General features: G+C 52.8%; 2 pseudogenes; one reads left to right on the forward strand and one right to left on the reverse strand.

Moving 5' to 3' along the window:
- Nucleotides 1–27,581, forward strand: part of LOC135305589 (zinc finger protein 850-like) — a 652,086-nt pseudogene that overhangs the window by 508,211 nt on the left and 116,294 nt on the right.
- On the reverse strand, nucleotides 13,219–22,399 carry LOC135306018 (olfactory receptor 14J1-like; annotated as a pseudogene).

Raw genomic sequence — 27,581 nt, forward strand, 5'->3', positions numbered from 1 at the left:
GTCATTGGGCAGCTACAGCATCATAGAGGGGATTCTGTGACATCACAGAGCAGGCTGTGACTTCATGGTATGGCTGTATGACATCATAGAGCAGGCTGTGAGGTCACAGTGTGTGCTGTGACATTACAGAGTGGCAGTATGGTATCACAGAGAGGTTTTATGACATCACTGAGGGTGTTGTGACATCACAGAGCTGTGTGCAATGTCATAGAGTAGGCTGTGAGGCCATGGAGTAGCCTCTGCCATCATGGAAGGTGGCTCTGTGACATCAGAGAGTGGGTTGTGACATCCCTGGGTGGCTGAGTAACATCATAGAGCCAGCTGTGATGTCATAGAACAGACTGTGACATCACATGGTGACATTGTGACATCACCAAATCTTCTGTGACATCACAGTGCAGCTTTATGATATCACAGACTGATATTCCAGCACTGGCCCTATGATATCATGAAGGGGCTTTGTGACGTCACAGAGCAGGCTGTGACATCACAGAGCAGTTGTGTCTGTCATCACTGAGTTGCCTGTGACATCATAGAATAGGCTCTGTGACATCATAGTCTGGACATCATAGAATGGATTCTGCCATCACAGGGTATCTGTGTGACATCACAGAGGGGTTGTGACATCATAGAATGGCTGTGTGACATACCAGGGTAGGATGTGTAATATCACAAGATTAACTGTGACATCATAATGAGGGCTGTGGCATCACAAAGGTGCTGTGTGACATCACAGAGGGCTGTGTGACATCACAGGAGGCACTGTGAGGTCACTGGGGAGGTCACTCTGCCCCAGCCCCCCTCACAGTTCCCTCAGAGCAGTCCAACCCTGCTTGTGCACAGCAGGGTCCCCTGTCCCCCTGGGTCCCCCTGCCCCCGGTGCCGCAGCCTCCCCCAGAGGATGTTCCACAAGATCGACCCCAGAGCCTGACACGGGGATGGGGTCCAGGGCCCTGGGGGGTAGGATAGGGGGACAGAGACCCCCTGACAGTGTACCTATGTCCCCGAATGCCAGAGCCTGGGCCAGGATTCCTTCACCCTGCTACGAATAAGGGCTTGAGAGTGTTGAAAAAATCCCCAGCAAGGGATGAGCAAAAACTCAATTTAATATTAAGGGACAGCACCACAAAGTTCCTTGGCAAGAGTCACTCTGCTCCTGACTGGACACTTCAGGCACGCCGGGGGAACAAAGCAACAACAAAACCAAACCAAATCCAGGCAAATAAAGCAGAAATGAACCAAGAACTGTCCCTGTGTATGTGTGTGTGAGACACAAGGACAGTGAGGACAAGGATAAAAGGAATATGATCTAAAAGCTGAACAGAGCTCAAACTTAAGGACTTCACTTATACCTTAACCTTAACTTCTACCGTAAACTTCAGAATTTAGCAAAAGAACAACACTTAACAGTCTTTAACCTCATTTATAGCCTATGACTAAATAATTTAACAGCGGAATAACATGTAACAATAGTCATCTTAGCTAATAACGTAAATTAAACCTAACAAATTAGCAAAAGAGCAACGCTTAGAAGCAATTAATTTAGCTTAGACGTTGTGACTTGACCTCACCTACAGGCCTGACTTGACTCAGCTATCCAAGGCAGTCCAGCCCCTCCGAGAGCAGCATTTCTGCCACATTTCCCCAGCACAGGCACTCCTGTGTGCACACAGACACAAAGAGTCAGTGCAAGGCACCTGTGAGAAATTCCCCTGAGGCCAGGAAATGCTCCCTGTGGATGCTTTGGCATCTCCCCAGTGGGTGAAGGGTTGAGCCTGGAGGAGTGGGGGGATCGGCCCAGGCTCCCTCGTTGTTCAGGATCCCCGAGTGCAGCAAACGGGAGAGTTCCCAGCTGGGAGAGGCCCCACTCAGAGGGAGTCGCTGGCCCAGGAGAGCTCCAAGGGGCTCCTTTTGCAGCGCTGTTTGTAGGGCCCCAAGAGAGGGGCTGCAGTCACAGCAATGGTTCATCCTGGCCACACTTGGCATCAACAGCTTTCTTTGGCACTGTTAGAACAGGGATGTTGTGCCACTGAGGGAACAAAACCAGTTCCCAGGGCTGCTCCTACAGCAACCAGGAGCTGGCTGGGCAGCAGCAGTGCCTGGTGCAGACAGTGTTTGTGCTGAGCTGCAGAGGAGCTGAGCCCAGGGGCTGTTGGCCAAGGCCGAGGCCCAAGGAGCATTTCTGAGCTGGCAGGGCGGCCTGAGAAGGGGAGGGGGGAATGCAGCAGCACAGGGCCCATGGAAGCAAGGGACCATGGTGACACTGTGGGGCCCTGTGAGACCAAGGGACCATTGTGATACTGTGGGTCCTTGTGAAACCAAGGATCCACCGTGACATTTTGGGGTTTCACTCAATCATAGAGAGCACTATGACATTGCTGGTCCTCATGGCACCAAGGGGACCGTACTGACGCTGTGTGGCTCCATGGAATGTAGGGATCATTGTGATACTGTGAGGCCCCATCAAACCAAGGGTCCATTTTGACACCATGGGGACTCATGGAAATGTGGAGACCATTATGATACTTTTGGTTGTCATGTAACCACGGGGCCATTGTGACACTAAGAGGAGTCATGGGATCATGGAGATCATTGTGACACTATGAGGCCCCATGGAATAAGCAAATCATTGTGACATTGTGAGGCCTCATGGAACCAGTGAGACCATTGTGACCCTGGGGGTCCTCACAGAACCAAGAGGACCATTGTGATACTGTGGGGCCTTGTGAAACCAAGAGGCCTTTGTGACAATGCAGGGCTCATGGAACCAAAGGGCCATTGTGACATTGTGGGGCTTCCTGGAATCAATGGTCGGTTTTGATATTGTGGAGCTAAAGGAGACCATTGTGACACTGCAAACCCCCAGGGTCCAAATGTCCATTGTGACATTGCAGGGCTGATGGAACAGAGGAGTGACTTGACATTGTAAGGCCTATGGAAGCACGGAAACCATGGGGGCACTGCAAGGCTACATGGAATCGCTGGGACCATTGTGACCCTGCAAGGCTTTTTGAAACCTGGGGGCCATTGTGACATTGTGAGTCCCCATTGAAAAAAGGGTCCATTGTGACACTGCTGGACCCCATGGAATCAAAGCACCATTAGGATACTGCTGGGCCCCATGGAACCAAGGTGCCATTGTGACACTATGGGGCACCATAAATCCAAGAGAACATGGAACAGGTCTGGCTGGTTTGGCATCCCAGAGATGACCTGACTTCTCCAGCTGACCTTGGCATGTTGAAGGTCTCTTCTAATCTGCTTCTGAAACACTGGGGCTCCGTGCTTTCCATCCTAGTGAAAAGAATTGTCCTCGGCCAGGTGCCCATGGCCAAATTTGGGTTCCACCGACAACATTCCCTATTGTGACAGACTGGAGGAGATTGTTGGCACGAAACATTTTATGTGTGGGGGAGGAAGGGGCAGATCCAAACTTGCCCTGCCCTGGAACCCCAGTACTGCCCTGCCCTGCAACCCCAATCCTCCCAGAGCCTCTATCCCAGCCCAGCAGTGGCTGCCAGTCTCTGGCACAGCACAGGCAATGCTCCACAGCCACCTCTGGAGCCCCCAGCCCAGCTCCTGAGTGACCAAATGAGCCCAAGTCCCCCCTGGGAGAAAGACCCAGGAAGACCAAGGGGTATTGAAGGCTGACCATGAGACAAGGACACATCTTGACCCTACATCCTCTTGGAATTTCTGTCTGAACACTGCCGGAATCCAGGAGTTGGTAGCTGTGTGTGTGCTTCTTAAATCTTATTTTTCTCTCTTTCTATGTCTACTTCTATTTCCCTCCTCTGGCAAATTTTGATTAACTTAAAATTGATCAGGCTTAGAGTTTGTCAAGTGGAATGGCCAAGTTAATGCTTTCAGAAATGTTTTTTGTTGATTGAATGTCATATTAAATCTTTTGCCGAAGTTTCTCTGATCTTCTAGAGTTGCCAGTAAAGGCTGCTTTGAGCTCCTAAGAATCTCTTGATGGTATTTCTCTAGTACATCCAACTCAGAGGACACAAACAATTGCAATTCCTTTTAAATGTCTCCATGAGAGAATTTTATAGTGGATGGGGGTCAGGGTTTTTCTGTCCTGCTTGGCACAGCCCAGGCAGGGCTTTCCCAGCCACATTCTACACTCCATTGCCCAGCTGGAGCCACTGCTGCCTCTGAGTTCTGCTGGCCCAGCCCCAGGGACGCTCTCCTTGTCTGCCCATTCCCCCACGGTCTCTGGGCAGGGATGACCTCAGTGGGGGCTGCTGACATCCTCAGCAACTTGGAGGCTGCTGCTGGATTTCACTGCTCCAGAGGCTTGTTCAGCCTTCAGCTCTTCAGTGCAGGAATTCAGTGTCCCAGCACTTTAACAAGCCAAGCCTCTGGGAATAATTTTATTTCAGATTTCAAATTGTTTGTGGCTAATTAGACTGATTTCAGAAGCCTATTCAAACTGAATATATTCTATTTAAAAAGACAGTGAGAAAAGATTTTTTTAGGTCCTGTTTAGATTTTTTCCTCTTAATAAACTGATATATGCAATCTCCAATTGGCACTGAATCCAAGTGCTCCCCCATGCATTTTGAATAGATATGAAAATCAAGACCTTTCATGGCTGACAATCAATCAGACTCTGTCCCTACCTCCACCCCACCATTTCCACCATCCAAACCCTGGCACTCAGAGCAGCCTTGTGCAAATCTCAGCTCCCTCCAGCCCAGGCTGCACATGCAGTTTTCAGCTCCTTGGCTCCAAGTCCCATCTGCTTTCCTTGGAGAAGGAGCTGCCCGAGACACAGAGGGATGTTCATTTCTTGTCAGCCAACAAAGCCAAGGGAAGGCACAGATCCATCAAATGCAAAAGTCATTCTTCTCCCTGGCCCTGCCCTGCCCCTGATCCCCACAGCCTGTCCTGTTTCCTTCATCCCTGCATTGCCAGGCACTTTCTGGGACAAGGGAGCTCTGCTCTGGCTATGGAGGGAGATCCAAGTGCAGCCCCTGGAGTAGGAACCACAACTCATCAGGTTTGTGTCCTTGGAGGGACCAGGAACTGGTGAGACTAGAGGCACAGGAAGGTTTCTCTTCATGGAAAACAAAAAATGTGAACATGATAAAATTTAATAAACATCAAAAGCCTTCATTCATTTTCTTGTGACATCCCAGCAACATCTGACATGTCCACCATCCACAATGGATTGCCATACAGGAAGGATTTTAGACAAAGACATAAAAAGAGGTGATAGAAAAGATAAAACTACAACTAAGATGCTGACTAAGGAGGTATTTAAACTTCTGAAAGATTGGGCAATTCCCTGATGCTCAAATCATGAAGCCAATCAAGGACGATACATTGGAATCAGCAGAGAGCATCTGGAGGAAGACTTTTGGGAGCAATGCGAAGGACAAGGATCCAGCTGCTCTAAATGAAGAGATGTCCTTAGACATGGCCATTTCAAAAGGAGAGCTGGAAACACGTAAAGGAGGGAGTCATGAAATATTAGAGTGAATGATGTTTGTGGCAAAGATAGAGGGGAAGATCCATATTTCTCCTCTTGCCATAAGCAGAAGAATCCAGTAGAATTAGGAAATTTCTTTTCCTGGAGGGAAAACTCTGCCATTTCTTAAAAGTACTCAAATGACCCAGATAATAAAGATTTCCTTGTATATTATGAAATGTACAAGTATTAAAACCTGTGCCCCTTTCCAGGCAGACAACAGCTGTGTGCCCATGAACAGGCAGTGCCACTTGTGCCCTGAGGTGCCCAGCTGGGATTGGATCTCTCCAAGAGCACCTGAGGAACAGCAGAGTACCTTGCAAGCTGCAGGTCCCTGACAGCCCTGCAGGGCTCCTGTCCCATCAACATCTGCTCTGCTGCAGTCTGAAACAGAGCCCAGCATGGTGCCGGGATCATCAGAGAGCTGAGGTGTATGCTGGAATTCAATGCCCTCCCCATGCCGCAGCAGCCCTGCATTTCCCTGCTCCAGCCTTGGTCTGCAGCACAGCCATGGAGGCTCTTTGGGCTCCTGACTGTTCCTGCAGCCCCCAAGGGCAGCTGAGCTCTGCCTGTGGCACAGTCAGCCCTGGCCAGCGCAGGCCATGCTCAGCAATTGCTTGTGTGTGCCTGGCCTTGCTGTCAGCCCCGGCAGCGGCTGCGTGGCCCCTTGGAGGCCCTGTGCTGGCCCAGCCATGGTGGCCCAGCCCCTGTGCAGGCCCAGCCCAGGCCAGGAGCATTGCGGCTGGGAACGGCCCCTGTGCCGTGCTGCCCACGGCAGCCTTGGGGCTCTGTGCCCCATGGCCTCCCTGCTGGGCAGCCTCTGCCAGCTCCTGCAGAGCCCCTGGCACCTGTGGGCCTGCACAGACAGCCCTGCCCCGGGCTCTGCCGGCTTCTGGGCCAGCAGAGAGGCCGGCCAGGGCTGGCCATGGCCGGGAACAGGCCCTGAGCCCCACAGGAGGATGGAGCTGGGCCACAGCCAAACTTAGCCCAGGCCAAAGCTGGGCTCAGCAGCCAGGGCTGCCAAGGGCTGGGGATAGAGGCTGGCACTGACAAATGTCCTGGGCCCCCTCCCTGCTCTGTGCATGCCCCCAAGGGCACAGAGCAGCCTCCTCTCTGGGGCACTTGCCTCTTTTCAATGCCTTGCACAGGCGCTGGCCCTGCCCCACAAGGCCTGGGCTGAGTCCTGCCCCTGCACGCTCAGCTAGGCTGAGATGGACACGGATGGCTTCTGGGGCAGGCTCTCTGAGCCCAGCCCAGCTCCCTGCAAGCTCTGCCAGCTGCCCTGAGCTCTGGGCAGCACCAAGGGCCTCTCCCCAGCCCAGCCCAGCTGGCTCTGGCCCCACAGCTCTGCTCAGGCTGCACTGGCCGCTGGCCCCATGCCCTCAGCCCCTGCCAAGGGCACAGCAGCAGCTGCAGCTCACACAGGACTCAGCCCCAGCCATGGGGGAAGGTGCTGGGCCAAGGCCAAAGGAGGCTCCCTGACTGCCCTGCTCCCCTCTGGCTCAGGTACTGAGAGCTCTGCAGCCCCTGCTGCCATCCCATGTGCCCAGGCCAGCACAAGAGCCCCGGCCTTGGGGCCCTCAAGAGACTGCTCCTTCTGCAGGCCCAGGGCCCATCCCAAAGCTGGGGCAGCCACAAAGCTGTGCCCATTTCTGTTCCTTGCTGCTCTGATGGGGATGGATCCTCAGCCACTTGGAGGTCGATGATGAATTTTCCTACTCCAAAGGCCTCTTCTTTCTTGAACTTTTCAGGAATTCAGTGAGAAAAGCTCAGAAACATTTGTTTAAAACACCCACACTATAAAAACCCCTGATAATAATTTAAGTTTTTTATTGTTCTCTGGTTAATTTGACAGATTTCAGAAGTGTATTCAAAGTGAATATACTGTATTGAAAGCAATGAAGAGAGAATTGCTTTGTCCTGTTTAATTTTTTTTCCTGTTTATAGATTGATATCAGCAATGTCCAATTGATATTGACCCCGAGCACCTTCTAACGCTGTCGGAATAGATATGAAAATCAAGACCTTTTATGGCTGACAATCAATCAGACTTTGTCCCTATCACTTCCCCACTGTTATGAATGACGTTCTATATGTCTAATTCAATAAACAACAAAGTTCAATTTAGCAGCAATTTTAATTGAGCAGCAATCATATATAAAATAATACCATCAAATACAATCAAGCAGGTACAAAAAAATTTGGCAGTGGTTCCCATAAAGGATAAGCAAAACCAATTGATCAGGGCATGGGCGGGGTTTTTCTCACCCTGCCTCATGTACAAAAAGAACAGGAATCCAAACACAATTTATATCCTCTATGCTAATACATATTCATCACTTTTTTTCCCTGCAAATCTCCTCCTATTTTCTATTCTTGAAATTTATGTCACTATACTGCACAGCACATGCTCTGCTTGTTGCTCAGGGGTCTTCTGGCTCTTTGGTGCTCACATCCGATGAAGGCTTCTCCTCATCATCACTGTCCTTTGAGCAACCCCACTCATTGCACATGTGCCCCAAGTCTTGTGTTATAGAAGCCAGCATTATATTCCAAAAAAAAGCCTTATTATTTCGTAGATACCTGGAATCATCCCATTTTCAGCCATTTCAAGGCTGATTCTCTAGTTATCCTGAGGCCTATTCCATTTTGGAATGTTCCTTATGTCGAACTACATCCAGGATCCTATTTTCTCATTAACATCTGAAAACATTTGTTTTGTGACACTAATAACATATCCTTTTCCTCTATTACTTCTTCTAAAATTTAAGTATTGTTAGCACTACTCATATTCATTTATCACACTGCCATTTCCCTCATCCAACCTCTGGAACTCAGAGCAGCTGAGGAATGGAGTCACATCCAGGGGTGTCCCCAGGGCTCAGGACTGGGGCCAGGTCCATTAAATCTCTTGTATCAGGATGCTCATCCTGGAGTGGGGGCAAAGCAGCTCAAAGAATTCCTGATTTGCAAAGCTGTCAGTGGTGGATGGAGAAGGGGCTCAGGCTGCTTTTGGTGTTGAGGAAATGCTGAAACCAGCCTGACTCATTTAATCTCCTCCTGTCCTGGCTGATCTCCCCTCTTTCCCCTTCCACCCATTGGCTTTTGTCTCCCACCAGGCCCCCGGTGAAGAGCCTGGCTCTGTGTTCTCCATCCCCTCCTGGCTGGCACTGCCAGGCTGGGATGAGGAGCCCCTCAGCCTTCCCTGCCCCAGGCTGGACAAGCCCAGCTCCCTCAGCCTCTGCTCACAGCCCAAGGGCTCCAGCCCCCACCTTGGAGGCCCTTCCCTAACCCTGCTCCAGCTGCCAGACATCTTTCCTGCCCTGGAGAACCCAAACCCGGTCACAGTGACCTGGATCATCCACGTCCTTGATGTCCTGGTCACACAGCCCTGGCCCCTTGTCCCCATGTCAGGCTCTGGGCTGGATCCTGTGGAACATCCTTTGCTGGAGGCTGTGGCTCCAGGTGGAGCGGGGGGATACCAGGGGACAGGGACCCCGCTGGGCATGAACAGCATTGGACTTGTTGGGAGAAACTGTGAGGGGGAGCTGGGGCTGAGTGAGCAACCCAGTGACCTCACACAGCCCTCCTGGGATGTCACACAGCCCCTCTGGGATGTCACAACCTGCTCTGTGAGGTCACAGCTCATTCTCTAATGTCACACAGCTGGTCTCTGATGCCACAGCCAACTCTGTGATATCACAGTCTGCTCTGTGATGTCAGACCTCTGCCCTGTGAGGTCACTGCTGGCTCTGTGATGTCACAGAGATGGCCTATGATGTCATAGCTGCTCAATGACATTGCATTTCCCCCCTCTGTGATGTCATAGTCTGCTCTGGGATGTCAGACCTCTGCTCTGTGATGTCACTGCTGGCTCTGTGATGTCACAGATGCAGTCTATGATGTCAGAGTTGCTTAATGACCTCACATAACCCACTCTGTTATGTCATAGCCCACTCTGTGACCTCATGTTACCAGAGGATAAATTGTGAGCTCATGTGAGCTGACACCTGGAGCTTGTTCTCCAAAACCCCAGGCCTGTGGAAAGCACACAGTGCCCGTTGTGTGAGAAGGGGAACTGGAAGCTCACCAGCCTCAGTGTCCTGCCAGCTCAGCCAGGCCCACAGGAACATTGGGGTCCAGACCACCAGGGACCACCAGAGAGACCCCCAGGGCAGAAGAACTCATGGGTAAAGAGGAGGGGAAATATGTCAATGATTTTGGGGAAATGATTATCATATGTGTGTTTAGTCTGGGACAATCAATGAATATGTGTGCAAAATACAGAAAATAAACAGAAACTTTCCTGTACTCAGCATGCAGGGCTTTGGGAGGAGCTCTCCCCCATGCATCCAGCTGAATAAAGAATGCTGCTTCTTAATGCTACATTGGGCTTAAGGAGTTTTCTGTTTTACGGATTTTTGGTAACACTCCCACTGCCAAGGAAAGCTCTGTCTGCTGCTGTTCACAAACAGAGGAGGGCTGGTGGCAGATGTGGTGGTCAGAGGCTGCCTGGGGCACCGTGACCATGAAATAATCAAGTTTTCAATATTCTGGGTAAGCAGGAGGGGCAGCAACAAAACATCTACACTGGAATTAGGTAGGGCAGACTTTGGCCTATTTAGAATGCATATTTGGGGAGTATCAAATCAGTTACTGATCTTTTAATGGGAAACAGCCCTTAAAAACAAAGAGGTCCAGGAAGGAGAGAGACATTTCAAGAAAATAATCTTAAAGGGGGAGAAGCACCCTGTCCCAGTGTGGAAAAAGATGAGCTAGTGAGGAAAATTACTGTCCAGGATGCCCATGGAGCTTTTGTGGGGACTCAGGGGAAAACATTATTTAAAACTCAGGAGGTCTCCAAAGATGATGTTAGGTTACACAGAAAGAAAAGGGGAGAGGTGATAACTCAGTTAGAATTTCATGTGGCGGCTTGTATTAAAAAAAAAAAAAAAATTAATGGCAAAAGGAGGGATAAGGAGAACCTCTATGTTTTATTGGATGCAGCAGAGAATAAAATAACTAAAGATAAGGAAAAGGCTGAGCTCCTTAATACCTTGTTTGTCTCAATGTTCAATATTAGGACAGGTTGTCCTCAGGACAAGTGTTCTCCTGAGCTGGTAGATGGGCACAGGGAGCAGAACATCCCCCTGCAATCCAGGAGGAAGCAGCTGGGGAGCTGCTGAACCACTCAGGTGCTCACAGGTGGATGGGATCGGATGGGATCCATCCTAGGGGGATGAGGGAGCTGGTGGATGAGCTCCCCAAACTGCTCTCCATCATTTACCATCAGTCCTGGATCAGCAGGGCGGCCCCAGAGGAGTGGAGGTGCCAATGTGAGCCCATCCCCAAGAAGGGCAGGAAGGAGGATCTGAGGAACTCCAGGCCTGTCAGCCTGACCTCAGTGCCAGGCAAGGCTATGGAACAGATCACCTTGAGTGCCATCACAGGATGGCAGAGGGATCAGAGGTGGCCAGAGTGGATTTGAATATCTGCATAGATGATCTGGATGAGGGGATTGAGTCCAGCACCAGCAAATTTTCAGATGACACCAAGCTGGGTTCAAGTGCAGATCTGCTGGAGGGTAGGAGGGCTCTGCACAGGGCCCTGGACAGGCTGGATCCAGGGCCCAAATCCAACAAGGTGAGGTTGAACAAGTCCCAGTGCCGGGTCCTGCACTTTGGCTACAACAACCCCTGCAGTGCTACAGGCTGGGGACAGAGTGGCTGGACAGCAGCCAGGCAGAAAGGGACCTGGGGGCACTGATGGACAGCAGGCTGGACATGAGGCAGCAGTGTGCCCAGGTGGCCAAGAAGGCCAATGGCTCCTGGCCTGGATCAGGAATGGTGTGGCCAGCAGGAGCAGGGTAGTGATTCTTCCCCTGTGCTCAGCACTCGTTGGGCAGCACCTCGAGTGCTGTGTCCAGTTCTGGGACCCCAATTTAGGAAGGACATGGAGGGGCTGGAGTGTGTCCAGAGAAGGGCAACAAGGCTGGTGAGGGGTCTGGAACACAAGTCCTGTGAGGAGCGCCTGAGGGAGCTGGGGCTGTTTATCCTGGAGAAGAGGAGGCCCAGGAGAGACAAGGCGGTGTCAGGGCACAGGTTGGACTTAATAACCTCCAATGTCTTTTCCAGCCTTGCTGATTCTGTGATTCTCTGAAACCACCCTTGCAGCAGGTGCAGGATGAGCCCTGGGCCTCCTCTTCAGAAGCTCCAGCAGCCCAGGTGCCTCAGCTTCTCCTGCCAGCCCCAAAGCCCATCCTGTCAGTCCTGCAGAGCCTCTGCAGCTCCTCCTCATTGCCCAGAACAGGGAGCCCCACAGGCAGACACAGCAGCCCAGATGTGCCCCCCTGGCCTGGGGTGCCTCTGGCAAGGGAGCAGGACCAGGCACTGCAGGAGCCTGCCGACAATTCCTGCAGCACTTGGAGGATGATCCTGCTCCCCAGGGGATGGTGCCAAGTCAGGAACTGGAATGGGGAGTGGGGCCAGAGAGGAAAGGGCAAACAGGGATGGGCTGTTTGCAGGGCAGGGAACAGCAGTGGACAATAGGAAGAAATCTAGACCAAGGAAGAGTAAAGAACGCAAAGGTGAAGCCAAGGAAATGCTCAGGGCAGTTTGGGGGTGGCTGCCAGGCAGCCCTGGCTCTGAGCAACAGCGTCTGCAGTGGCACAGGAAACTCCCAGCTGATGGGAACAAACTTTCTGGCTGACTGCAGAGGCCAGGACAAAGCTGAGTGGTTTCCCTGGTGTCCCCCAGCCCTTGCTGGCCCCAGGGGCTGATGGCATTTGTGCTCCCTCAGGTTCATGTCCCCACAGCAGCAGCATGGGGCTGCTCCTGCCTGCTGTGTGCAATGCAAACAGGGGCTCCTGAGCCAGTGCTGCCGTGGCTGTGCCTGCAAGGATGCGGCACCTGTGTGAGCTGGGGGAGAGGCCAGGGCTGCAGAGGGGGGATGTTGTTGGCAGCTCCATGAGGACCCTCTGGGACGCTGCCCTGGGCTGTGCAGCGCACTGGGGATGGATCAGCCCCTGCTCTGCTGCTCCTTCCCGTCTCCCCCAGGGCCCTTGCAGAGCCCCAGCCATGCTGTTTGCCCCCAGCCTGCCCATGGCCAGCCTGGGGGTGCTCACCCTGGGGCTTTTCTGTGCTGAGCATTGGCCTAGCCGTGTTCTTGAGAGAGCCTGGGCAAGGAGCCTGCAGCCCCCAGGGCCTGGCCTGAGGCGTCAGCGCTGCCCCAGCAATGCCCATGGCCTGTCCCTGCTGCAGCCCCGGCACTGCCACCCCCAGGACTGTGCCCGGCCCTGAGAGCACTCAGGCCCTGCAGCAACACCAGGGCCACCAGGGCAGCGGGGCAGGGCCACGGCAGCAGCACTGGCAACACCAAGTGCTGCTGCTGCTGCTGGGCACAGCTGCTGTGCCAGCACTGATCTGCCCCAGCTCTGCACACAGACATTGCTGCTGCAGCTCCAGAGAAGGCAACAAAAGGGCATCTCTGCAGAACACTTTGCTGGGAGATCCTTTCATTCCTTTAAAGCCACTGAGAAAACACCCCCTCAGTGACACAGTCTGCGGCCACGGTGAATGTGTAGAGAAACAAAATGAGAAATGGCACAAACAATGACCCTACTTTGTAGACAATATGAAAAAACTAAAACAAAGGGGAAAAAAAATGAAACACAACCAAACCAACAAGAAGTATCAAAGACAACCTTTATTACAAAAGATTTGCCAAAATTGATGAGCGGTTTAATGTTCCTGAAAGCATCCAGTCATCAGTCTCCACACTGCAGCCTTGAGCTCTTGGTTCCTCAGGCTGTAGATGAGGGGGTTCAGGGCTGGAGTCACAACTGAGTACAGAACTGACAGGGCCAGATCCAGGGACGGAGAGGACACGGAGGGGGGTTTCAAGTAGGCAAACATGACTGTGCTGATGAACAGGGAGACCACGGCCAGGTGAGGGAGGCAGGTGGAAAAGGCTTTGTGCTGTCCCTGCTCAGAGGGGATCCTCAGCACAGCCCTGAAGATCTGCACATAGGAGAAAACAATGAACACAAAACAGCCAAATAATAAGGAGGCACTGAACACAATGAGCCCAAGTTCCCTGAAGTAGGAGTGTGAGCAGGAGAGTTTGAGAATCTAGGGGATTTCACAGAAGAACTGGCCCAGGGCATTGCCATGGCACAGGGGCAGAGAAAATGTATTGGCTGTGTGCAGCAATGAATAGAGAAAGGCACTGGCCCAGGCAGCTGCTGCCATGTGGGCACAAGCTCTGCTGCCCAGGAGGGTCCCGTAGTGCAGGGGTTTGCAGATGGACACGTAGCAGTCATAGCACATGATGGTCAGGAGAAAATATTCTGCTGAGATGAAGAACACAAAAAAAAAAACCCTGAGCAGCACATCCTGTGTAGGAGATGGTCGTGGTGTCCCAGCGGAATTGTGCATGGCTTTGGGGACAGTGGTGCAGATGGAGCCCAGGTCGCTGAGGGCCAGGTTGAGCAGGAAGAAGAAGAACATGGGCGTGTGCAGCTGGTGTCCACAGGCTACGGCGCTGATGATGAGGCCGTTGGCCAGGAGGGCAGCCAGGGAGATGCCCAGCAAGAGGCAGAAGTGCAGGAGCTGCAGCTGCCGCGTGTCTGCCAATGCCAGCACGAGGAAGTGCCTGATGGAGCTGCTGTTGGACATTTGTTGTTCCTTGGCAAGGGGATCTGTAAGAAAAGTAATAATGGAATAGGTGAATTAGGAGAGGACTTTAAATATCCCAGCCCAGCTTGGGGGCACTTTCCCCTCACTGCCTGCCCAGGGCTCTGCTGCCTGGAGCTGTCCCTGCCAGCAGCTGCTTCCCTGTGCCCAGGGCTGGGCCCTGCCAGTGCTGCCAGAGCCCAGCCCAGCCCTGGGGGCTCAGCTCTGCCCTGCAGACCCCTCCCAGCTCCGGCACTGCCCAGGGGCAGCAGGTGCTGGCCGCAGGCTACGGCGCTGATGATGAGGCCCTTGCCCAGGAGGGCAGCCAGGGAGATGCCCAGCAAGAGGCAGAAGTGCAGGAGCTGCAGCTGCCGCGTGTCTGCCAATGCCAGCAGGAGGAAGTGGCTGATGGAGCTGCTGTTGGACATTTCTTCACTCTGGGTATTATGAGCTATTCAAAGACAATTATAATCTGGACAAAGTACCTTGAGTCAATCCTCTGCTAATTTCTTACACAATCACTCAAAATTGCTTCTCTTTCTTTGGGGAAATTTCATTTACTTTTTTTTTTTTAATTTAGGTTTGGCTGCTAAGTAACTACGTGTTTTCTGGAAGGGGCTGATGTCTTGTTCTTAGCACTGCTCTCAGCCTGAACACTGGGGAGCCCAGAGGGAAAACAGGGCTCCCTGTGCCCCAGAGCAGTCAAACCTGCTGGTCCCACACAGGTGTCCTTTGTTCATTTCACCTGCCTCTGGTACAGGATGGACAAATTTCAAAGTGTACTTAAAAATAACGTGGCCTTTTTGAACACTCCAGTTTCAAAATCAATCTCTCCAAACCCTTCTCGCTTTCCCTGTGCAGCTGGACAGGGAGGGATGCCAAAGGTTGGTCTGGCTGTCTGCTGCCTGCACTTGTGCCTATTTGGAGCTGTTTCTCTCTACCCAAGCCTTGTCCCTGCCAGTGCTGCCAGAGCCCAGCCCAGCCCTGGGGGCTCAGCTCTGCCCTGCAGACCCCTCCCAACACAGGGCACTGCCCAGGGGCATATCCCTGGCAGCAGGGCCCTAAGGACAGGGCAGACAAACAGAGATGCTGCAAGCCAAGGTGCTGCTGCTGCTGTCTGTAGGGAGAGGAGGCTGAGGAGGCAATTTCTGAGGGAGATCTGAGGCACATCTGCTCATGCCCAGGCTGACAGTGCAGGAGTCTCAGTGACACAGCCAAAGCTGACAGCCCCTTCCCTTTAGGAGAAAGCTGAGAGCAGCCCTGGCCATGCAGCACCATCTCCACAGCAGGAGGAATCTGCCCTGATGGGGGTTGCTCCTGCCACCTCCAACTTCTCCCCTGCAGTGTCCATGGGGAGCTGCCAGGCAGGTTGAGAGCTGCCCCTGGCAGGTGGCACATCCCCTGGGCTGGCCAAGAGCCCTGAGGGCTGCAGGACCTGCTCTGCAGGACAGCCCTGGCAGCCCTGGCTGCAGCCCCAGCTTCACCCCCTGCAGCCATCCCTGGCAGCAGGAGCCATCCTGCCCTGTCCCTCTGATGGTGCCCAGGGCAGCCCTGCTCTGCAGCACATCCTCCTCCTCCTCCTGCTCCCCTGCCACAGAGAAATTGGGAGAGTCCTCCTGGCACATCCCCCAGGCTGTGGGGTGTGCTGGCTTCAGGAGATCCCTCCAGGAGCACAGGGGACATTGCCCTGCATCCACTGACTCACCATGTGGAGGGCTGTGAAGATCTTTCCCCCAGTGAAGTTTCAGCTCAATGACTTCCTCAGCCTGTCTCTGCCTGGCTCCTGTCCCCTCAGTGCCTGCAGGCAGAGCCCTCAGCCCTGCTGGGCTGGGAGAGGAGCTGGTCCTGGGAAGAGCTGTTCCTTTAAAGCTCAGCAGCACAGACACAGAACAAAGACTTTAATGACCCTCTTGGGACTTGGGTGTTGTTTACATCAGACTCAGTCCCTGAGAGAGCCTTCCAAAGACTTCTCCAGAACTCAAAGTTAAATTGAAACTCCAAAGTTTCTTGAAGTTTTAATGGGTCCCACTGAGGGACATGACTGAGAAAGTGTCCCCAGGTTCCAGGTAGAGCAGAACACTGCAGGCAGTGATGACAGCTGGGGACAAACAAGGCAAAGGTGTCTCTGGTGCTGAGCAAACCTGGATGTGTTTCAGAAATGCAAAGGGCCAAGGCCTGAGCCCCAGTGTCTGGCAAGGCAGATCCTGTCCCTCCCTCATTGCTCAGGGCTCTTCCCGGGATGGACACTGGCATGTGGGGATGTGCAATGCCAAGGGCAGCACCATGGGGCGGCCCCCGCCAGGCTGCTGAGCAGGGACAAGCAGCCACCCTGTGATGTCACACAGCCCCTTGGATGTCACACAGCCACCTGTGATCTCATACAGCATCTTGTGATGTCACAGAGCACCCTATGATTTAACACAGTCACCTGTGATGTCACAGCCCACTCTGGGATGTCATACAGCACCCTTGTTTTGTCACAGAGCCAATTCTGGGATGTCACCCTGGAATGTCATGCAGCTGCATTGTGATGTCCCAGAAGACTCTGTGATGTCAGAAAGTTGCTTTGGGATGTCACAGTCTGTTCTGTGATGTCACGGTCTTCTCTATGATGTTGCACAGCCACCTAGTGATGTCACAACCCACTCGCTGATGTCACAGAGCCACCAGCTGTTACGTCCGGATCTGCTCTATTGCCTCATACCCTACTCCATGATGTCACAGACAGCTCTGTGATGTCACAACACCCTCAGTGATGTCACAAAACCCTCTCTGTTATGTCATGCTGCCACTCTCTAATGTCACAGCACACACTTTGACCTCAGTCTCCTCTATGATGTCATACAGCCATGCCATGATGTCACAGCCTGCTCTGTGTTGTCACACAGTCTCCTCTATGATGCTGCAGCTGCTCAGTGACCTCACACAACAAACTTTGTGATGTCATAGCCCAACCTGTGACCTCACCCAGCCCACTCTGTGCTGTCACACAGCCCCTTGCTGACATCACAGCTGCTCTGTGCCTCTAGGACACAGCCACAGAGGTGCTGCTGTGACACAGCCCCCTCTGGGACATCCCCCAGCCCCTGCCAGTGCTGAGCCCCTGTCAGCTCTGGCTGTGCCCTGCTGGTGTTCCTGAGCTGCCCTGGCAGTGCCCCAGCCCTGCTGGGCTGTCCACAGGAGCTGCTCCTGGCCAGAGCTGTCTCTCTGCAGTGCTGCCCTTGCCAGGAGCTGCCTCTGGGCCAGGAGCCCGGCCCAGCTCAGCAGCACAGACACAGCAGCAGGACTTTAATCACCCTCTGGGGCTTTGTGCTCTTTGCATCAGACTCAGTCCCTTGGAGTGTGCTCAAAAAGCTTCTCAAGAACTCCAAGTTAAGCTGAAACATAGACATTTCTTGTAGTTTAAATGGGGTCCACTGGGGGACACAACTCATGTGAATGTGTCCCCAGGTTCCAGGTAGAGCCGAACACTGGAGGCAGTGATGACAGCTTCAGACAAGGAAGGGAAAGGTGCCTCTGGTGCTGAGTAAACCTGGATGTGTTTCAGGAACGCAAAGGGCCAAGGCCTGAGCCCCAGCCCCTGGCCAGGCAGATCCTGTCCCTCCCTCCTTGCTCAGGGCGCTTCCCGGGATGGGCTCTGGCATGTGGGGATGTGCAATGCCAAGGGCAGCACCATGGGGCGGCCCCTGCCAGGCTGCTGAGCAGGGACAAGGAGGCAATGAGGCCCCAGGCCTGCAAGGGTCACTTGTCTCCTGCTCCTGGCTCAGGCCCAGGGCCAGCAGCCATGGCCAAAGTGCTGCCCAAGTTGGCTCTGTCAGGGCCTTGCAGCTGCTGCACATCCCTGTGCCCTGTGCAGCCCAGGCTGTCCTACAGTGTCCCTGCCCTGTGCCTCTGTCCCTGCAGCCTGTCGTCATCCCCCGGCTGCCCCACCTGGCTGGCCTCTTCCTTTGCTGACAGCTCTGCCTCCTGCCTGCCTCTGCCTGCCCACACAAAGCCTTGGGCTGCTCCAGGCTCCTTCTGGGGGATGTATTGCACCACAGCCCTGCCCGGGAGGAAAATTCCTTTCTCCTGGTGTCCAGTCTGGGCTTCCCAAGCTGCCCTTGGTGCCATTATCTCTTTCTCTGGCTGTTTTATACAATAAAGAAAAACTCCGAGATGTGTGAAACCACCCTTTAATCCCTCCCCGGCTACTCATATTCTGTCCTCAGTCTCCACACCAATGAGCCCAGAGTCTGCCGCCTCTCACTGCTGGTTATGGGATGAGGCCTCCAAACCTCATCTTGAGAGGTTTTTGGGTCCTCTCCAAAGTCTGTTATAATGAAAACAGTGGTCAAAATTATTTTCTCCCAAATCTTGCAGTGACAGAACAAGGCTCAATATATGTGAACTGAATGAGGGTGGATTTACATTTGTTAGAAGGAGGAAATACTTTACAATGAGGAGAGTGCACGAAACTGCAACTGTGTTCTTCCACAGTTGGATTCCCCATCACAGTAATTGTCCAAGAGCAGGACCTTTTTGCAGCCAGACCCAGTGAAACCCATTCATCCCCAAGCACAGAATTCCTGTTGTGTGGGTTCTCTGATGTGCTGGGTGCCATCACAACGCTTCTGGCCAGAATGTCTGCTGAGGGCAGCCAGGCTGCTGCAGGGGCAGTGACCTCACAGCCATCACCATGGCAGCCCTGTCCCCTGGGCCTGGCTCTCCCCTTTCCTCTGCCCCTGCCTTGTCTCTACTGGCATGAAGAGTTTTCCCATTCATATCTTGTCCCCAAGGTGCTGGGGCCAATGGCTTCCCAGGCAGGCTCCTGGAGCAGAAGTGGCTTTTCAGAGCCCAGGCAGAAATGAGCCCTGAGGCAGCAGCTCTGCAGTGCTGGCCACCAGGCCGGGCTGCCAAGGGAGGCTTCTGGCCATGGCCTGCAAGCAGCTGCTGCTGCCAAGGTGCCTTTGGTGCCTCAGGCTCTGCCTGGCACAGCTCCCAGCACGGCACTCTGCCCTTGTGCCCGAGCCCTTCCCTGTGCTGGGGCTGGCCTGGGGCTTTTCCTGCAGCGGGACCTGCCCTGCTCCTGGCACAGGAAAGGCAGTTCCTGCTGGAGCAGGAGGCTCTGCCTGCAATGGGCTCCAACAACTCCAGCAAGGCCCATTTTGCAAAGCCCCAGTGGGAAATGAATGAGGGGGTCACGCTGCTATTCGGGTGAAACCAGATTTCTCCATCCCAAATCTGACATCCTGAGAGGGAGAGGAAACTGTGGCAGGGATGGAATATTTCACAGAGAAAGCAAGAACCAAGGGACAGCACTGAGAGCTTCTGCAGAGCTGCTGAGCTGGCCCATCCTGGGCACATCTAACTGTCAGGGAAGCACTTCTGACTAGAAAAGCCCTGTCCCAAATTTTAACAGCAGCGTCTCCTGACATTTCCCTTCTTGGGAGTTGTTGAGATTCCTCCCTGCAGTGGGGACACCCCTCAAGGTCACTGCTCCAGGCTGAGCCAAAGGGATTTGCCCACGGTCATTGGTCTGGGGGAGTGACACAAATCTCTGCTTAAAAACTGGTTTTCCTTTAGCACAGTTGCTTTGAAATCACTTCCTAGAGCTTTATATAATATGTTACAGCTCTTATATCTTCGTGTAAATATTTCTCATTAAGAAAATTTTGTCTAATCATTACCATAATAGATTTTATATAAATATTTATATATGGTATCCCATCTTTAATCCTGTGGACCAAATTGTATAAAGGTTAATTCCACCTTTATAATTCTTTACACAGGAATGCTTGAAAATTCTGGGGTGCAATTGGAACCAGCTGCTCCACAGTTCCTCTCATGGAAGAAGTTTAGAAAGCCTGGAGGTTCTTGGGAGTATTTGGATGTGGATATGACAGTGTGGTCAGAGACAGAGAAAGTAAGATAAGCTTTCCCATGAATTGGTCTGGAAACTTTTAGGGAGCTGGAGAGAAAGAATTGGAAACTATCCACAGGTGGTGTTTGGAATAAGTTGGTTTTTTTCCAAAAAGTTGTTTAATGGAAGGTGTTTTCTTCATTAGCCAATCATGTAAAATGTGTTGATTAAATGACCAATGAGGTCCACTTGTAGCAAACCAAGGTATAAAAGAAGAGGATTGAATAAAGCGGGGGCTTTTAGCTCTCAGCCTTCTGACCTGAGTCTGTGTCATCTCTGACTCCACAGTGACATTTGGGGATCTCTGGGGGCTATTTGGGATCCTTTCTGCAACTCGTGACCTAACAGGAGCTTCTCCAATAAACTTTGCCTGAAGCTCCTGCTGTGCCCATGACAGGAAACCCTGGGAGTGTCTGGGACATCCCGGCTCTTTGGCAGCCTGGGGACTCCTGCGATGTCACCGTGGAGCCCCCGTGAGCGCCTGTGACAAATCGGTGCCTTTGCAGCCCAAGGTGCCCTGGGATGTCACCATGGAATGGCTGTGACTGTCTCTGAGCACAGGGCTCTTTACCATCCCCAGAAACCCCTGGGAGGTGTCCATGGAGCCCCTGTCTCTGCCTGTGACATTCCAGCTCTTGAACAGCCTGGAGACTCTTGGAAAGTCCCCATGGAACCCCTCTGAGGGCCTGTGACAAATCTGATCCTTAGTAGGCAACCACCCCCAGCCCCCTGTTGCTATGGTCAGTTTCCATGGCAACCATCACCAGGACCCTGTTGCCATGCTCAGTCCCTTGGCAGCTCCATGCAGACCCCATGCCAGGGGTGGTTGCCATGAACACCAGCTCAGGCCTGCAGCCAGAGCCCGTTGCCATGGCAATCATTGGCAGCCCCATCCCCAGGGTCATGGGATCCCAGATCCACAGAATTGGCTGAGCTGGGAGAGACCCATCAGGATCCTGGAGTCCAACTGCTGGCCCTGCACAGGACACGCCAACAATGACAGCCTGGGCCTGGCAGCGCTGTCCAAACGCTGCTGGAGCTCAGAGAGCCCTGGAGCTGGGAGCCTTCCCTGGGGAGCCTGGGCACTGCCCCAGCAGCCTCTGGGCAAAAACCTTTTCCTGAGATCCAACCTGAGCCTGCCCCGACTCAGCTGCAGCCGTTCCCTCCAGTCCTGTCCCTGGGCACCAGAGGGAAGAGGTTCCCCCAGCCCCAGCCAGGGACCTGCTCCCAAGGCTGTTGCCATGGCCACCAGGGCTGGGACCAGCTGGGATGCTCGGTTTCCACAGGCTGGGGTTTAGGAATGGGATTCCCCAATGTCCTGCTCCCAGTAAAACCGCACTGCCGCTCGCTGCCCTCCCACCTCCCATGGAAAGCACAAAGACCAAAGATCCTGGGCTGGGATAAGAACAATTTATTTGGAACAGCAACGAGATAAAGAACAAACAGTAAGAGAAACAATATTGACAACAGAAGGGTTATAAAAAAGGGAAAACTACAACACAACTGACTGCATCTTCCTGGCCATAATTTCCTCCTGCCTGGAAAGGACACCCTTCTCCTCAGGGGGAGATAGAGAGAGTCCCTTTCCTGCGCCTGGCAATGACCTGAGTCGGAGTAGATGTAATGACACAGCCCTGGCCAGACCCTCATGTTCTTCAGTGTCACATCATGTCATTGGCAGGGGAAGGAAAACGAACAGGTGTCTTCCCAGCATGGATCACAGTGAACACGTATCACCAGGGCTCTTCCAAACGTGGTTCTCCCGTGGGGGATGAAGTTGGAGCAGTGCCCAAAGCTCTTCCTGCAGTTGCAGCATTTGCATGTCTTCCCTTACTGGTGACTGTGTTGGTGTCTGCTCAAATGAGAGCTCTGTCTGAAGCTCTTCCCACACTGGGGACACTTGTAGGGCCTCTCCCCAGTGTGGATATGCCGGTGGGTGACAAGGTGGGAGTTGCGGTTGAAGCCCTTCCCGCAGTCAGAGCAGCGGAAGGGCCTCTCATCTGTGTGAATCCGCTGGTGCTGGAGGAGATTGGAGCTCATGTGAAACCTCTTCCCACACTGGGGACACTCGTAGGGCCTCTCCTCAGTGTGGATGCGCTGGTGCTTCATGAGGTAGGAGTTGTACTTGAAGCTCTTCCCACAGTCAGAACAGTGGAAGGGCCTCTCATCTGTGTGAATCCGCTGGTGGCAGAGGAGATTTGAGCTGGTGTGAAACCTCTTCTGGCACTCAGGACACTCATAGGGCCTCTCCCCAGTGTGGATGCGTTGATGCCTGACAAGTTTTGAGCTGCAGCTGAAGCCCTTCCCACATTCCCCACACTCGTAGGCCCATTCCCCAGTGTGGATCATCTGGTGGCTGATCAGGGTGCTGCTCTGCCTGAAGCTCTTCCCACACTCCAAGCACCTGTAGGGCTTCTCCCCATCAGGAAGCTGCTCATGGACCACCATCTCCAAGCCCTGGCTGAAGCTCTGTCCACCTTCCTGGCACAGGGTGGATCTTTCCTCCTCAGAGCACACTGGGCTGGGTTTGAAGCCCCTCCTCCTGCGGGATCTCAGGGAATTTTCTTTCTTGTTAGATTCCTGTGCCATGGAGCCGCTCAAATCTGCCTCTTCCATGAGGTTCTGCCATGGGGATTTGTCCTCCCTGGTCCCTATTCTCAGCTTGTCTGAGGAAGACAGGGCAAGGAGAGGATGGGATTTGCCTCTGTGCCAGAGGGAAGGGGAAGGAAATCCTCCCAGTGCATCCCTGGCAGGATGGCATTGGCAGTGGGGCTGTCCTGCAGACTTGTACTGTGCTGGGCTGGGAGAGGGAGCAGGAGAGATAAGGAAAGACGCCCTGACTTCCTCCTCACCTGCCTGAGTGTCTCGGGGCATCTTCCTCTTCCTTGAAGCCTTCTCCTCCATCTGGCAGTGGGTTTGGGATGTAAAATTCTGTTTTGGGAGGAAAACAAGAGATGAGTGCATTGAGTTTCGTACAGGTTTGAGGGCAAACCAGGGGGAGATTTTAAGCCAGAATTACAATTTAAGAAGAAAATTAAGATCAAGACAATGATACAGAAACACTGCCTTAAACTGACACAGTCAGGATATAACCTGGCACCCTGTTGGTCAGGGTGCTGGTAGCAGTCCCATTAAATGGTGGCTGCAGTCCTGTTGCAGTGATGATCGTGATTCTGTCAAGGCAGTGATCCTGGAGAAGGGTCTGGTCTTCCTCTGAAGGTCCAGTGGTGGTGATGGAGCTCTGGTCCTCTGGGAATCCAGTAGCCAAGGTGCTCCTGGTGTCAGAAGCCTCAGCTTATATGCAGGTAGGAATGCTTGGCTCCTCCCCCTGGGCGGAGCATCCCACAATGGGATGATGTCATTTTACCAGTCCTGCAGGGACACTCAATGGCCCATTCACAGAAGAGAGCCCCTGGAGGGCGTTATCAGGGCTGAGTCATGGAAGAGATAAAGAACACTGCCCCACCTGTTTATAACAATTTATGAAGATGGTGATGGAAAACATACATTTGGTTACATCTTACACTGCAGTCTGAAACAGTGGGGTAATCCCTGCTGGGGGGGTGAACACCACCCCCCTTACCCAAACTGGCTCAGGTGTAAAACCCCCACCCTGGGAAGGCCTCACACACAGGGGACAATGTCACTCTTGCCCTGCCAGGGGAGGTCTCTGTCCCTGTCACTCCCTTGCCGTACCTGCTCTTCTTTCTTTTTCTCTTTTTTCCATTTCTCTTTACCTCACATTTACTGTTCAATAAAATCCACTTTGGATTTCGTCTCATTATTGGGGCAGAAGCATCTCTCTAACAAATTTCTTAACCAGATTGCAACATTATTTTGGCACAGTGCGTTTAGGCACTGTTGTCTTTCCCCAAGTGCCTTTGACAACAGCATGGTTCCCTCCTCTGAAGAGGTTGTGGTTCTTTCTGGAGGAACCCTTGGAAACTCGGACGCAGCTTCATCTGAGTGACATTTGGGAGAACTGATGAGGAAAAAGGCTGTTGGTGGCTGGGTGGCCAGTGGAAAGAAAATCTTTTGTTGTCCTTCCTTGAAAAGTTTCTTAAAAACACTGGAGGAAAGGGAGCAAATGATACCAGAGAGGCTGACAAGGTTCATTGACCCCAAGGTGAGGAACACAAGGCTGCTAAAAGTCCCACAAGAAGCCCAGCTCAAGTAGCTAAATTCCTGAATAAATGCCAAATTCACAGGCTTAGAGGCTTTGCCAAATGTGAGAATCATTATTCTCTTCATCCCTGTCACCCTTGACAAAGCCCCACAGTGCTTTCTCTTCCTTTTAATAATCTGTATTGGGCCAAATTTCCACTTTTTTTTATGGGAACCTGCCAGCAGCTGAGCTGGAGCTGTGCAGGAACCAATGGAACTTGGAATTGCCACACAATTGCTTCTATTTTCAATTTATTAATGTTTGGGATTTGTCTGCATTTTCATCACATGTGACTTGTGGGAAAATCAAATATTCATCAAAGTGGTTTATGCAGAGTTAAGTTTGATTTCTGCCAAGTTTATTTTGTCCAGTGCCCAGAGGATGCTCGAGGGGGCTCTGTTCTTGCCTCTTACCCTGGGTGATGCTTGGGAGGGGCTTGTGGGGGCTGTTCCTGTCCCTGTCACCCCAGGCCATTCCCCAGGTGGTTTCCATCATTCTCACTCCAGGGAATGCCTGGGGGGTCTCCCTCCCCCTCACCCTCTGCCGGGGGTGCTCAGGGCAGTCTCTGTCCCTCTCAGCCCAGGGGATGCTCGGGGGTCTCTGTCCCTCTCAGCCCTGATGTGACCCTGTCCAAACATCATTGGGGTCAGAGGGACAGAGACACCCCCAAACCCCCAGAAGGGCTGGACCTGGGATCATGCTCATATCCTCTTCATCTGTTTAGCCCAGAAATGAGTTCTGCACCTTTAAGGCAGCTTCTGAGAGCGAAGGAAGGCAGGAAGTGAGCAGGTTTTTTTAGAAACTGCACTCCTCCATATTCCGGCTGCTGGACAGAAAGATTGCAGGACAGGGCTCTCCTTTGGTTTTAGTTAGTTTTTAGCTCTCTGAGGCAGATAAGTGCCCTGGACTGTGGTTTTTCTTTTACTTTAGAGCTGTTGAAACCTGCGCTGAACGTCCAGAAGAGCCCTGGCAGCTCCACCTGTGGCCCATTGGGCCAAGCCTGGTCCACGGCATTTCCAGTGCTGGAGAAACTGATAGGAGACTGATAAGAGACTGAGTGAGCAGAGCTACAGCCCACAGAGGGACTTTCTGAGTTTGTCATCTCTTTTGGAGCATCAAGAGATTTTATTGTTTAATATTGGTCATTTTCTGTGCTCATGAATGCTTTGTCTGTTAAATAAACAGGTTTTTCAACTTTTCTCCAAAGAAATCTTTTCCCAAACTGACTGGGGGACAGGCTGCTTGAATTTGCTTTCTAGAGGAAACCCCTTTTGGAGGTTTTCTCCCAAATTTGCTCTAAACCAGGACAGGGGAGTGGGGAGAGGAGAGAGCCCCAAGTAACTGGATTGGAGGGAGGCTGGAGAGAGGGACCCTGGGACCCCAAAACCCCCCAGCATCCCTAAGCAGGACCCTGGAGAGGGGGGATCCACAGGAGCTATGGGATCTTTGGCAGCCATGAGAGAGGGGACCACCAGAACCCCAGAGGGATGAGAATGGAAATGAGATGCTCGTAGTGGCTTTTTTTGATTCACTTTTGGTTTTTGAAGGTTTTTACCAGGTGACTTCTAGAGATGAACTTGGGCAGAGGCCTTTCAAACACACTGTGCTCATCCCTTGTTTTTCCCCAAACCAGGATTTCCCATTCCCAAACCTTGGCCCAATGGAGGAGAATGCTGCAAGGAAGATAAAGATGCCCCGAGACATGCAGGCAGGTGAGGAGCTAGTCAGTGCCCCTTTCCCCCTCTCTCCTGCTCCATCTCCCAGCCCAGCATGGCCCCCGGCTGCAGGACAACCCTGCTTCCAACGCCATCCTGCTGGGGAAGCCCTGGAAGGATCTCCTTCCCTTTCCCTGTGGCACAGAGGCAAATCCCATCCTCTCCTTCTCCTTCCTCCCCCAGTCAAGGAGATGAGGATGGAGACCAGGGATGACAAATTCCCACGGCAGAACCTCATGGAAGAGGTCGTTTTGAGTGGCTCCATGGCACAGGAATCCAATGGGGAAGAAAAGACACAGAGATCCCATAGGATGAGGGGCTCCAAACCCAGCCCAGGCTACTATGAAAAGGAAAGACCCACCCTGGGCCAGGAAGGTGGAGAGAGCTTTAGCCAGAGCTCAGAGCTGGTGGTCCATGAGCAGCTTCATGATGGGGAGAAGCCCTACAAGTGCTTGGAGTGTGGGAAGAGCTTCAGGCAGAGCAGCACCCTGATCTGCCACCAGAGGATCCACACTGGGGAATGGCCCTACAAGTGTGGGGAGTGTGGGAAGGGCTTCAGCTACAGATCCATACTTGTCAGGCACCAGCGCATCCACACTGGGGAGAGGCCCTATGAGTGCCCTAGCTGTGGGAAGAGGTTTTGAATCAGCTCAGATCTCCTCCTGCACCAGCGGATTCACACTGATGAGAGGCCCTTCTGCTGCCCTGATTGTGGGAAGGGCTTCAAGCGCAATTCCCACCTCATCACCCACTGGCATATCCACACTGGGGAGAGGCCCTACGAGTGCTGCACGTGTCAGAAGAGGTTCCAGACCAGCTCAAATCTCTGCCTGCATGAGCAGATTCACAATGAGGAGAGGCCTTTCCGCTGCCATGACTGCGGGAAGGGCTTCAATCACAACTTTACCCTCGTCAGGCACCAGCGCATCCACACTGGGGAGAGGCCCTATGAGTGCCCCACATGTGGGAAGGGATTCACCCAGAGCTCTGACTTGACCAGACAGCAACAGAAGCATCAGTTAAGGCAAGCCCTGCAAATGCCCCAACTGCAGAGAGAGCTTTGTGCCCTGCTCCAGCTTCATCCTCCGATTGGAGGACCCATGTTGGCAAGAGCCATGGTGATCCATGTTCCCTGTGATCCATGCTGGGAAGACACCTGTCCCTTTTTCTGCCCCTGCCAATGACATGATGTGGGATCAAAAATATGAGGGTCTGGTCAGGGCCGTGTCATTACATTCACTCCCACCTCAGGTCATTGCCAAGGGCAGGAAAGGGTCTCTCTCTCTCTCCCCGAGGAGAAGATTGTCCTTTGCAGGCAGGAGGAAATTGTGGCTGGGAAGAGACAGTGTTGCAGTTTTTCATATCCCTTCTGTTGTCAATATTATTTTTGTTTCTGTTTGTTTTTTATCTTGTTGCTGTTCCCAGTAAATTGTTCTTATCCCAGCCCGGGATCTTTCCTTTTTTGTGCTTTCCATGGAAGGCGGGAGGGCAGCGAGTGGCAGCATGGTTTTAGCGGGAGCAGAAAATTGGGGAATCCCAATCCTAAACCCTGGCCTGTGGAAAGCGAGCATCCCAGCTGGTCCCAGCCCTGGTGGCCATGGCAACAGCCTTTGGAGCGGGTCCTTTGCCAAAGGTATAAAAGATAGGACAG

This window comes from Passer domesticus, chromosome 8, assembly GCF_036417665.1.
Source record: "Passer domesticus isolate bPasDom1 chromosome 8, bPasDom1.hap1, whole genome shotgun sequence".
NCBI lineage: Eukaryota > Metazoa > Chordata > Aves > Passeriformes > Passeridae > Passer > Passer domesticus.